We start from the raw sequence: 13,606 nt of genomic DNA on the forward strand, positions 1-13,606 counted from the left end.
GACGTTAGCAGTTTTTTGAACATGGTGCTAAATATGCTTACTTTTTCTTTAAAAATGGATACATCACCCACAAACATCGTCAGGAATTACTCTGGATATCAGAAAGTTATACAAGACTAATTATATGATATCCCCTTTTATAAAATGGCAATTCAATAAAGTATACAACATTCAACATTGAAAGACCAAGTCTCTTCCTAGTCTAGAAGGCCCATAACAACTCACAAAGTTCCCCCAAATTCTCATATTTGCTGGTGATTTTTTCTTCATGTCCTATTGTAATACAATTTCTGACCCATCCCAACCAATGGAGAGTGAGGAAATACTCTATGGAGTTTTACCTATTTTCAACAAAGCATCATTCACAATATTAACAATATGACAATTGACTTTGGTCTGTTTTTATCTTTCAGGCATCTGGCATCAAACAAAAACAGTGTAACAATTCTCCAGGAAATCTTATCATTAATGAAATCCTGACATCATTTTGCTACCTAGGACAAGGAAAAACACATGTTTGGAGGCTCTAGTTATTCTCAACCATCTTAGGTGTATTAATGGATTTTCAGAACAAGAAGATTGAAAGAGAGGTTGGAGAGAAGGCTCCGTGGTAAGGAATACTGTCAGCTCTTGGACAGGACCCGGATTTGGTTCCCAGCACCAACAAGGCAGCTCAGAACAGTGTGTAAGTCTTCTTCCAGGGGATCTTTTACCCTCTGCTGGCCTCAACAGGAATTGCACCACATAGGTGTACTTAACATGCATGCATGCCAAACACTCATGCACTTAAATTAAAATGCATAAGTACATAAATCTTTAAAAAGAAAATGTAAAGACATTTCTTGGACCCCTTCTTGAATCCCTATTCTACTCCTATTTAGAGGCTGGTTTGTGGTTCATTAGCAGTTGCAGTAGGGACTCAGGCCTGCTGCTGGGGCATCACCCACATCCTGGAACTTGTCAGTACCTGGGGCTCCATTGCTGGCAGGTTCAGGGCCGCTGACACCTGCTGCTCCAGAGGTTGCTCCAGATGAGGCCTCAGGGGTGACTGGTGTTTATCACAGTTAAGAGGAAACAACAGATGGAATACAAAGAAAGTGCTTCTCATGAGTACGAAATGAAGTTCACATTGCTCCCTTAATAAAATGAATTCATCTACTCAAACATTCCTGTGATGATTTATTTTGATAATATTTTCTTTCCCTTAAAATGGTATCCATCAATGACAAAGCATAGTAATTGTGCAAGTAAGTCAAACTCCTCACGGAGTGAGGTTGGCAATTGTAGGACTGTCTTAGGCCCCTGTGAACATTATCTCCTCCTGACAGCTTTCAGCATGATCCTTTAGCTCCTGCATATCCATGATTGACAATTTTTCATGAAACTTTCCTGGTATGGCAGACTTTATCCTCCAACATGAACAAAAAAAAATCCTTTCTTTCTAATCCTGATTTGTCAGCTATTTAATCACAATAGAAAATACCTAGTATGACATGAGAGAAGACACAGTGGTCAGAGTCTCTGCAAACCTCACCTCATTTAACGACATGCTCACTGTCTCCTGCCTGTCTGCCCCCTGCTCTGCTCCCTCAGAACCTACTCCTCCAGATGTGCATCCCCCAGCAGCTCCCGCAGTGGCTTCAGCTCTCACTCCAATTGTTCCTTGGGAATAAACAATGGGGTTCACTGCAGCTATGAAAACCTCCCAGGACACTGATAGCTGTATTCACATTATTAGTGTCCACAATGTGGTTATGCTCCTCTCTGATCCTCTCTGCCAAGGCTTGTGCTGACCCCACCCCAGCCCCTAGAGCGAGAGGTCTTGACTTACCTGACGCTGATACAGCGCTCCAGGCTCCAAATCTTCCAGCCGTGCTTCTCCTGCCTGCTCCCGAGGTTGTTTCCAGAGACTCTTCAGCCGAACCTGACAAACAGGAGCAGTGGATTCAAATTTGCTGATTCCTCTGAAGGGACAGTGGCGAGTTCAAGTCAAATTTTCATCATCTGCTCCTTTCCCATTATGATCGAGATGGCACACCTGTTGTCCAGGCTGGACATGTTTAAAGTACTAAGGTGCATGGTTTGAATTACCTGAGTCTCCTTGACGTGGAGTTCCAGGACTGTGTTCTCTGGGCATGCTGTGCTCCCCACCAGTACGTATCAAGACAGAAAAAAAATTAATGTTGTGAAAAATCACTGTATCGGGTGGCAAGCCTCATTGACTCAATGTGATTAAGTGACACCCGCCCCCATTTCAGAAGTAAATAGCACATCCACCACCCAGACATAAGCATCTAGTGCCATTTGGGTTCCTCCATCACCTGTCAAAGATTAATTCTCAAAGTGTTGTCGTTTATGGTTTGAACATGCCATAGATGTAGATAGAGAAATGACAATTTTTATTAAAATGATAAGAAGCACAAGTTTTTGTTCTCTAGATAGAACAAAGATCCCATTGTGTCATGTTACTCTCTTTCTAAGGGCAGGATCCCTGTTTCAAGTTAATACATCAAGAACCTCAACAGATACTGGTGGACGCTACTCACCTGGGGAACCAACTTGAAGTGGCCCCTCTCATGGGCACTCAAAGGGCCCAATAACAAAGGGCATAATTGACAGAGAGCTTACTGCTACCATAGGCACCCTGCTTCAGATGTTTCAAAATATGCATTCAATGGACATCACGGTAAATGTACAATCAGTTTAAGATGGTTACAAATACTTATTGCATGACTTGTGTCTAGATTCTTTTTTCAACCAACTGTTTTGTCAGTATATATTATCCTGAAACATACTTAAGCCATATATGTAAAGTGAATTGAATTGCTGAGAGATGTTTAGGATAACATCACACCATAGATTCTGTCTTAAACCACATATTTTAAGTCAAAGAAATTGCTGAGAAAGGTTTAGCATAATATCAGGGCTGAGATTAGCTAAAACAAGATATGTGAGGGTGCAGGAGAGAAGGCTCACTGGTTAAGAGCACTGACTGCTCTTGCAAGGACCTGCATTTGATTCCAGCACACACATGGCGGCTAGCAAACATCCCTACGTCCAGTTTCAGGGGACTCTAACACCCTCTTCTGGCCTCCATTGGCATTGCAATGCAGGGGCGCACTTATACACATGAAGGCAATACACTCAATACAAACAATAGAAATAATAAATAAAATATTTTCTTAAAGTAGTTGAAGTCCCATATAAACATTGAAGAAATGGTTTTGGCGGTATGCAAAGTGCGGTTTTATTTGGTGGTCATCAGAATATTAAGTGTCACAGAAACGGAAGTTAGTTGGGTGTTTGAAACTGATGCGTACCAACAGTGCAGGACACAAGGACAAGGACAGCTTTTGACTTTTGTGCAATATGACCCGTTCCCATATATCATAGGCCAGTGGTTGTCCATGAAATTTAAGAATGTGATTCCCAATGATGACACTGCAACTTGGACAACTCAGCAAAGTCTCAACTCAGAGGGAGGTTACCACCACAGATTCATGTCCACTAACTTACCTAACACACAGGGAGGTTGAAGGAGAATGTCCAAGTGTCAAATAATGATATCATTTATTAACACATCATTTAATTTTCTACTGACATATATCTTACTCTTACATTCTATGAATTCTGCATCATTTATGTTTTTTGTTTCCTCTCATTGCTACTGTTGTTATGACTATGGACTCTAGGGTTTTTTCTAATAAGGGACAGAAAACAATGCACCATTGCAGATACCTGGATAAGCACTTCCCACTCTCAGAAAAGTAGGAGTGAATAATTGCAATGTGGCATACTTTAAAGCAATTTGTGAATAGATTAAAGATACTACACTGAAATTATATGAAAAGAATAATCATCTAAGTTTGACATTATATCAGGGTGAAAAGTCTGTTCAGCATTCCCTAAAACAAGCAGACAACAGACAGTTTCTTCTGAGCTGAGTTTACCTTCTGTGAGCTCAGGAGTTGTGGAGCTCAAGATTCCTGTGGTCCCTGCACTTCCAGAGACAGAGGTGACAGGAGCTGAGGTTGCAGCAGAGCCTGAGAAAACATCAAAGTGACTCTCAAAGTTTGCATGATTTTTATTACCATTGAGGTACAACTTCTTAAACTGTTCTGCTATGGAAAACTGAACAACCAAATGCAGGAAATTAGCACAGACTTCCCCAACGTTTGCTTGATATGATTTTCTCAAATATTTTCTTTATACTCTCAGGCACTGCTTTGACATACACATAGATAGAGGTTGGATGTATGTCAGCTAGAGGGTCATGCATTGGACAAGCTACCCTGGGTGAAATAAGAGAGAGGGGCACATGATTCCCATCTCTGCGCATAAGCTGCTCACCTGTCGTCTTTGGCTGGTGTCAGGTCACTGCTTGAGGCTCGCATTGTTTGGCCAAGGGACGGGGCAGTGCTGCCTGTTGGGGAGAACAGCAGGGCAATGTGGGGACTCTGACAGGGTGTCAGGTCAGCTGCTCTTGGCTGAAACCTTTCATCTAGTCACAGACACGTCTGCGTTTCTGAATCTGACTTTCCAACAACTGATCATAAATGGTGACATACGTCTTAGAAATCACATGTGTGCTCATTTACATACTGAATGCAAATTAGACTTCTGGCATGGTTTTTTATTTTAATATTGCAAAATTTGAGCTTAGTTCACAACCAGGCTTCTCACTGGCATCCACGGACCCTTTAAAACAATTTTGTCTGAGGAACAAGTTCAATGACTCTGTAAGTGGCACTCTAGTCATATTGCAATTATATCGCTACTACCTAGGAAGATTGCAAGCTTCCTTTTCTTCCCGACATCCACAGTCAAGATGTCACTGATTCCTCCAACTACTTCAGTCTGAAGTTCACTTAGGACAAGATCACACAAATGACCTATGGAGACCTTCATCACTGCCTGTTAGTGCAAGGGGCTTCACAGAGCCGATCATTTACGATGGCTCTGCATTCCAAAAATGTCTGGATACACACACAGGGTACAAGCAGAGACTCCAGTTGGACTTTTCTATTTAACTTACCTGGTCTGCCACTAGCAGTGGCTGTGGCTGGCCTGGCTGATGCTCCTGGGTTTGCAGTGGCCGACCCCACCGACACTCTAATGTTTCCTAGAATCAAAAGAGGTTATGAGTTGGGGAACTGCATATTCTTTCTGCCTTTACTGTGAATACCTTGGGAACTCAGGAGAGTACAAGCCACTTTCCCTCCAGCTCTCCTCAGCCTGCATCCAACCAGAGATAGGCTGGTTGTACCCAGGAACACAGTGCACAGCAGGGCATGGAGGGGAGCTGCTGTGGCATCACCCAGCCCCTGGTTCTTACCTGTGGCTACTGTGCTTGCTGCCCCAGGGTTTCTGTCCCCTGCTGCCCCTGAGATTTCTCCAGATGATGACCAGGTTGAGCCTGATTCTGACCAGGGGAAAAAGTTCAGGTGAAGAAAACGTGATGTTAGATATTTTTATGAAAGTGATTTGAAATCTGCTTGCATCAGTACAGTGGGATCTCCTTCTCCAACTATTAAAAAAAAACAGCAATTAAAAATGCCATAGATGAAAATAAAATGCCTGATGTCACTAAACTCCACTGAATCAGGTTATACCATTCACACTGATTGGACATAATAAAGTGAACTGCTACAGTGTGAGGAGGTGAAAAACATATCCACAAGTGAAATTTGAGCATCTGGCTGAGCTGAACTCCTTAAAAACTTGAGCCAGAGATAAAAATTATGACATTAACAGACTGCAGTTTTATGCTTTGAAAATGCCACAAATGGAGATAGAGAAATGAAAATATTTTAAGTTACAGCATATAAAACACATCTTTGTTCTTCAGATAGATAAAAGCCCATCCTGGGAAACTGTTTTGTTTCTAGACCATGAACTCTCCTTTGGGTCCAACAGACAGTGCTGGATGCCCTCAGCTGTAGACTGAATTTTGAGTAGCCCTCCTCGTGACCTCTGACAGTGCCTGGTACCAGAGGACACAGTGGACTGAGAAGTTATTTTAATTCCGTCTCAGAAGTTAGGAAATATAGGTTCAACAGACATCACTTTAAAGTTGCAATCAGTTCAAACTCATTGCAATTAGTCTCTTGAATAGTGCTCCTGTGTCTAGATTTTGTGTTTTGACTGATGATTTTACACTATCTTCTAAAATACTTGTCATACATTTTAAGTCACGTAAGTTGCTGAGGAAATAAATGTAAATTTTGCGTTTTGACTGATGATTTTACACTATCTTCTAAAATACTTAAGTTATACATTTTAAGTCATGTAAGTTGCTGAGGAAATAAATGTAGGAACAATAACATCAGTGCATACATTAGCTTCAAATGGCATTTGACATACCAAGTAAACATTTTAAAACGGTTTGAATACTTGTAAAGTTAGGAAACGCAGATCCATGATGAGAGTGGTTTGTGTGTCCATTCTGTTAGGCCTTGACGAGTATGAGTGTGAAGGAGGGACAGGGAAGCAGAGCTTCTCCAGCGGTGCTTTTCAGAGCTGAACTCTTAGCACTCTAGAGACACTAGACCATTCACCCTTGCCTTCTGTGGGACGTGAGCTCTTTCCCCAGATCACAGAAGAGTTGGCTCCAGCTGTCCATGAGACGTTAGAACAGGAGGGCCTGTTTGCACAGCTTGGACATTTACCAATTTCTGAACATGTAGGAATGGTACCATCAAGGGACCATGTTGACTAACTTACAAACTGCACATGTAAAATTAAGCAGGGAACAGCAATGTGTCACGGGATTTTAAGTTTATTTTATTAACACGCTATTGTACTATTCCAGCTGACTTCTTTCTTGGTCTTACCTTCTTGGGATACTGGGCCATTTCCTTTGTCTGCTGCTGTGGAGACAACTGGAGACTCTAGAGTTGTCTCTGATAAAATGTAGAAAATAAAAATTTGCATGAGCACTTCCAGCTCTCAGGAGAGGAGGAGCATGTAATGATAACATGGTGTACATTAAACAATTTGTGAAAAGAGTAAAGATGATGGATTTATGCCACTTATAAGGAGTGAGCATTAAATCTGATACTGTACGTAGCGGGGTATGTATTCAGCATCCTCTAAAAGAAGCTAGCATCAGGACATTTGTTCTGAGCTGAGTTTACCTTCTGTGAGCCCAGGAGTTGTGGAGCTTGAGCTCAAGGACACTGTGGTCCCTGCACTTCCATCTACAGGGGTGACGGGAGCTGGAATTGCTACAGAGCCTGAAACAACATCACAGAGAATTCTCACTTAATGATTGCATGGGTTTTGTTACCATTGAGAGGTACAACTTCTCAAATTGTCCTACTATGGATAACACAACAAATGAATACAGGAAATTCTGCTCAGAGTTCACCTAACTTTTATTTGTATGATATTTGCACGATATTTGTATGATATTCTCAAATACTTTGGGTCCTACCATAAGGCACTGTTTTACACACACACACACACAGACTCACACAAATAGACACCAGAAGTGTGTCAGCTACATGGTCATGCATTAGACAAAGCTACCCTGGGTGAAATAAGAGAGAGGGACCCATGATTCCCATCTCTGAGCATCAGATGCTCACCTGACTTGTCTTCGGCCGGGGTCAGGTCGCTGCTTGAGGCTCCCGTTGCTTGGCCAAGGGATGGGGCAGTGCTGCCTGTTGGGGAGAACAGCAGGGGAACGTGGGGACTCTGACAGGGTGTCAGGTCAGCTGCTCTTGGCTCAAAACTTTCATCTAGTCACAGACACATCTGCATTTCCGAATCTGACTTTCCAACCACTGATTGTAAATGGTGACACACTTCTTAGAAATCACGTGTGTGCTCATTTACTTACTGAATGCAAATTAGCTGCCTGGCATGTTTTTTTTTTCATATTCCTAAATTTGAGCTTAGTTCGCAACCAGGCTGCACACTGGAATCAACGGACCCTTTAAAAAATTTTTGACTGAGGTACAGGTTCAATTAATCTATAAATGGCACTCGAGACATATTGCAACTATATCTCTACTACCTAGGAAGATTACAAGCTTCCATTTCTTCCAGATATCCACAGTGAAGATGTCACTGATTCCTATAACTACTACAGTCCGAAGTTCACTTAGGACAAGATCACACAAATGCCCTATGGAGACCTTCATCACTGCCTGTTAGTGCATGCGGCTTCACAGGGCCGATCATTTACGATGGCTCTGCATTCGAAAGAATATCTGGATACACACACAGGTACAAGCAGACTCCAGTTGGACTTTTCTATTTAACTTACCTGGTCTACCACTAGCAGTAGTTGTGGCTAGCCTGGCTGATGCTCCTGGGTTTGCAGTGGTCGACCCCACAGACACTCTAATTAGTTTCCTAGAATCAAGAGTTTATGAGTTGGGGACATGCATATTCTTTCAGCCTTTACTGTGAATGCCTTAGAAATTCAGGAAAAGATAGTGCAAGCCACTCTCCATCCAGCTCTCCTCAGCCTGCATCCAATCCAGAGAGAGGCTGGCTGTACCCAGGAACACTGTACACAGCAGGGCATGGAGGGGAGCTGCTGTGGCATCACCCAGACCCTGGATCTTACCAGAACCTGTCGCTACCGTGACTGCTGCCACAGACGTTGCTCCAGATGTTCCAGGTGAGCCTGACACAGAGCAAGAGACACATGTCAGCATAAGGGAATGTGACGTTAGGAGCTTTTTGAACATGGTGCTAAATATGTTTGCTTTTTCTTTAAAAATGGATACATCACCCACAAACATCACCAGGAATTACTCTTGATCTCAGATAGTCGTACAAGACTAATTATATGATATTCCCTTTTTATCAAATGGCAATGCAATAAAGTATACAACATTCAACATTGATAGACCTTGTATATTCCTAGTCTAGAATTCCCTTAACAACTCACAAAGTTCTGCCAAACTCTCCTATTTGGTGTTTATTTTTTCTTTATGTCCTATGGTAATACAATTTCTAACCCATCGCAACCAACGGAGAGTGAGGAAATACTCTATCGAGTTTTACCTATTTTCTACAAAGCATCATTTACAATATTAACTATATGACAATTGACTTTGGTCTGTTTTTATCTTTCAGCCATCTGGCCTCAAACAAAAACAGTGTAACAATTCTCCAGGAAATCTTATCATTGATGAAATCCTGACATCATTCTGCTCCCTAGGACAAGGAAAACGCATGTGTGGAGGCTAGAGATGAACATCTGGCATTTTCTTTACCACTCTTCACCTTATGTATTGAGACAGGTTCTCTCACTGAACCTGTAGCCAGACCAGCTGGCCAGGGAGTCCCCAAGATCCTCCTGGCTCTGCATCCCTAGCACTGCAATTACAGGTGCATATCATCATACCTGCCTTTCCATGTGGGTGTTGGGGTCAAACCTGACTTCATGCTTGCACAGCATACAGTTCACCAACTGAGCCATTTTCCAAACCCCTGTTTTCCTATTAAAACAACTCTGTTGTTTTATTTATGGAAATATTCCCCCACAAGATCTCTTGAGTTTCCCTTTCTCTTTTCTATCTGAGCCCGGTGTCCTCCTGCATGGCAGAGTGATAGATTTCTCTTTCATTTGCATACCCTGTTTCTTTTCATTTTCTTGTGTCGTTTTTGGAATGGGCTTCTCAGAACCCTGATCTCTATGTGTCCTGTCTCTGCCTGGTTCTAATGTGTCTTATTACTTCCCAGGATAAACACTTCTGGACTTATTCCTTCCTGATTTCTCCTTCTTTGTTATCTTTTTCTAATTTTCATTACAATAATTAGGTGGACCTAGTAGACTGTATCTGATGGTGGCCTGTTACCATGCTTATCTGAATAATTCCTCAGTGTTTTTGTCTGACATTTCATTCCAGTGATGATTTATTTTGATAATATTTTCTTTCCCTTAAAATGGTATCCATCAATGACAAAGCATAGTAATTGTGCAAGTAAAACTCCTCACAGAGTGAGGTTGGCAATTGTAGGACTGTCTTAGGCCCCTGTGAACATTGTCTCCTACTGGCTGCTTTCGGCCTGATCCTTTAGCTCCTGCAGATCCATGATTGTTAATTTTTCATGAAACTTTCCTGCTATGGTGGACTTTAGCCTCCAACATAAACAAAAGGAGTGAGGTTGGCAATTGTAGGACTGTCTTAGGCCCCTGTGAACATTGTCTCCTCCTGGCTGCTTTCGGCCTGATTCTTTAGCTCCTGCAGATCCATGATTGTTAATTTTTCATGAAACTTTCCTGCTATGGTGGACTTTAGCCTCCAACATAAACAAAATAAATCCTTTCTTTCTAATCCTGATCTGTCAGATATTTAATCACAATAGAAAATACCTAGTATGACACGACCGAAGCCACAGTGGTCAGAGTCCCCACAAATGTCACCTCATTTAATGACATGCTCACTGTACCCTGCCTGGCTGCCCACTTCTCTGCTCCCTCAGCACCTGCTCCTCCAGATGTGCGTCCCCCAGCAGCTCCTGTGGTGGCTGCAGCTGTCGCTCCACTTGTTCCTTGGGAATAAACAATGGGGTTCACTGCAGCTATGAAAACCTCCTAGGGCACTGATAGCTGTATTCACATTATTAGTGTTCATAATGTGGTTATGCTCCTCTCTGATCCTCTCTGCCAAGGCTTGTGCTGACCCCACCCCAGCCCCTAGAGCGAGAGGTCTTGACTTACCTGACACTGATACAGCACTCCAGGCTCCAAATCTTCCAGCCGTGCTTCTCCTGCCTGCTCCTGAGGTTGTTTCCAGAGACTCTTCAGCCGAACCTGACAAACAGGGGCAGTGGATTCAAATTTGCTGATTCCTCTGAAGGGACAGTGGCGAGTTCAAGTCAAATTTTCATCATCTGCTCCTTTCCCATTATGATCGAGATGGCACACCTGTTGTCCAGGCTGGACATGTTTAAAGTACTAAGGTGCATGGTTTGAATTACCTGAGTCTCCTTGACGTGAAGTTCCAGGACTGTGTTCTCTGGGCATGCTGTGCTCCCCACCAGTACGTATTGGTGCAGTGGAACCTCCTAGTGCTGCTGATGAAACTATCAATGAAAATATGTCCAAGACAGAAAACTAATTCATGTTGTGAAAAATCTCTGTATCGGGTAACATGCCTCATTGACTCAATGTGATTAAGTGACCCCCCCATTTCAGAAGTAAACAGCACATCCACCACCCAGACATAAGCATCTAGTGCCATTTGGGCTCCTCCATCACCTGTCAAAGATTAATTCTCAAAGTGTTGTTGTTTATGGTTTGAACATGCCATAGATGTTGATAGAGAAATGACAATTTTTATTAAAATGATATGAAGCACAAGTTTTTGTTCTCTAGATAGAAAAAAAGTCCCATTGTGTCAAGTTACTTTCTTTCTAAGGGCAGGATCCCTGTTTCAAGTTAATACATCAAGGACCTCAACATACACTGGTGGACGCTCCTCACCTGGGGAACCAACATCAAGTGGCCTCTCTCATGGGCGCTCAAAGGACCCGATAACAAAGGGCATAATTGACAGAGAGTTTACTGCTACCATAGGCACCCTGCTTCAGAAGTTTAAAAATATGGGTTCAGTGGACATCACGGTAAAGGTACAATATGTTTAAGATGATTACAATTACTTATTGTATGTCTTGTGTCTAGATTCTTTTTTCAACAACTATTTTGTCAGTATATATTATCCTGAAACACACCTAAGTCCTATATTTAAAGTGAATTGAATTGATGGGAGATGTTTAGGATAACATCGCACCGTAGATTCTGACTTCAATCATATATTTAAGTCAAACAAATTGCTGAGAAAGGTTTAGCATAGTATCAGGCCTGAGAATAGCTCAAAGCAAGATATCTGAGGGTGCTGGAGGGAAGGCTCACTGGTTAAGAGCACTGACTGCTCTTGCAAGGACCTGCGTTTGATTCCAGCACACACGTGATGGCTGGCAAACATCCGTATGTCCATTTCAGGGGACTCCAACACCCTCTTCTGGCCTCCACTGGCATTGCAATGCAGGGGTGCACTTATACACATGCAGGCAATACACTCGATACAAACAATAGAAATCATAAATAAAATATTTTCTTAAAGTAGTTGAAGTCCCACATAAACATTGAAGAAATGGTCTTGCCGGTATGCAAAGTGCGGTTTTATTTGGTGGTCATCAGAATATTAAGTGTCACAGAAACGGAGGTTGGTTGGGTGTTTGACACTGATGCCTGCCAACGGTGGAGGACAGAAGGGACAAGCACAGCTTTTGACGTTTGTGCAATATGACCCATTCCCACACATCATAGAACCCAAAGGGTGGCCAGCGGTTGTCCATGAAATTTAAGAATGTGATTTCCTACGATGACACTGCAACTTGGACAACTCACCACAGTCTCAACTCAGAGGGAGTTCACTGCCACAGATTCATGTCCACTAACTTCACACCATAGATTCTGACTTCAATCATATATTTTAAGTCAAACAAATTGCTGAGAAAGGTTTAGCATAATATCAGGCCTGAGATTAACTAAAACAAGATATTTGAGGGGGTTGGAGAGAAGGCTCACTGGTTAAGACCAATGACTGCTCTTGCAAGGACCTGTGTTTGATTCCAGCACACACATGGCAGCTAGCAAACATCCGTATGTCCAGTTCAGGGGACTCCAACACCCTCTTCTGGCCTCCACTGACATTGCAATGCAGGGGTGCACCTATACACATGCAGGCAATACACTCAATACAAACAGTAGAAATGCCAGGAATTACTCTGGATCTCAGAAAGTCATATAAGACTAATTATATGATATTCCCCTTTTATAAAAGAGAAATGCAATAAAGTATACAACATTCAACATTGAAAGTCCTGGTCTCTTCCTACTCTAGAATGCCATTAAAAACTCACAAAGTTCCCCAAAATTATCCTATTTGGTGTTTATTTTTTCTTTATGTCCTATGGTAATACAATTTCTAATGATGCATATCAATGGTGCAGGACACAAGGACAAGCACAGCTTTTGAACTTTGTGCAATATGACCCGTTCCCATATATCATAGAACAGAAAAGGCGGCCAGTGGTTGTCCATGATATTTAAGAATGTGAGTCCCAATGATGACACTGCAACTTGGACAACTCACCAAAATCTCAACTCGTAGGGAGGTTACCGCCACAGATTTATGTCCACTATCTTACTGAACACACAGGGAGGTTGAAGGAGAATGTCCAAGTTTTAAATAACAATATCAGTTATTAACACATCATTTAATTTTGAACTGACCTATATCTTGCTCTTACCTTCTGTGAATTCCCTGTCATTTATGTTTTTGTTTCCTCTCATTGCTACTGTTGTTATGACTATGGACTCTAGGGATTTTTCTAACAAGGGACAGAAAAAAAATGCTGCACCATTGCCGATACCTGGATAAGCACTTGCAAGTATCAGAAAAGTAGGAGCGAATGATTGCAATGTGGCATACTTTGCAGCAATTTGTGAATAGATTAAAGATACTATATTGAAATTATATGAAAAGAATAATCATCTAAGTTTCACATTATATCAGGGTGAAAAGTCTGTTCAGCAGTCCCTAAAACAAGCAGACAACAGACAGTTTCTTCTGAG

At 42.0% G+C, this 13,606-nt stretch overlaps 1 long non-coding RNA gene across 1 annotated transcript; it reads right to left on the minus strand.

Annotated features, from left to right (window-relative positions):
* Window positions 1–5,038: 5,038 nt before the first annotated feature.
* On the minus strand, window positions 5,039–7,667 carry LOC115068400. Its single transcript, XR_003847755.1, has 5 exons — window positions 7,590–7,667; window positions 7,137–7,235; window positions 6,834–6,902; window positions 5,336–5,422; window positions 5,039–5,122 (listed from the first exon to the last, which is right to left on the minus strand). It is a non-coding gene; the product is annotated as an uncharacterized LOC115068400 (long non-coding RNA).
* Window positions 7,668–13,606: the final 5,939 nt, after the last annotated feature.

This window comes from Nannospalax galili, unplaced genomic scaffold (genome assembly GCF_000622305.1).
Source record: "Nannospalax galili isolate Female #2095 unplaced genomic scaffold, S.galili_v1.0 scaffold9669, whole genome shotgun sequence".
NCBI lineage: Eukaryota > Metazoa > Chordata > Mammalia > Rodentia > Spalacidae > Nannospalax > Nannospalax galili.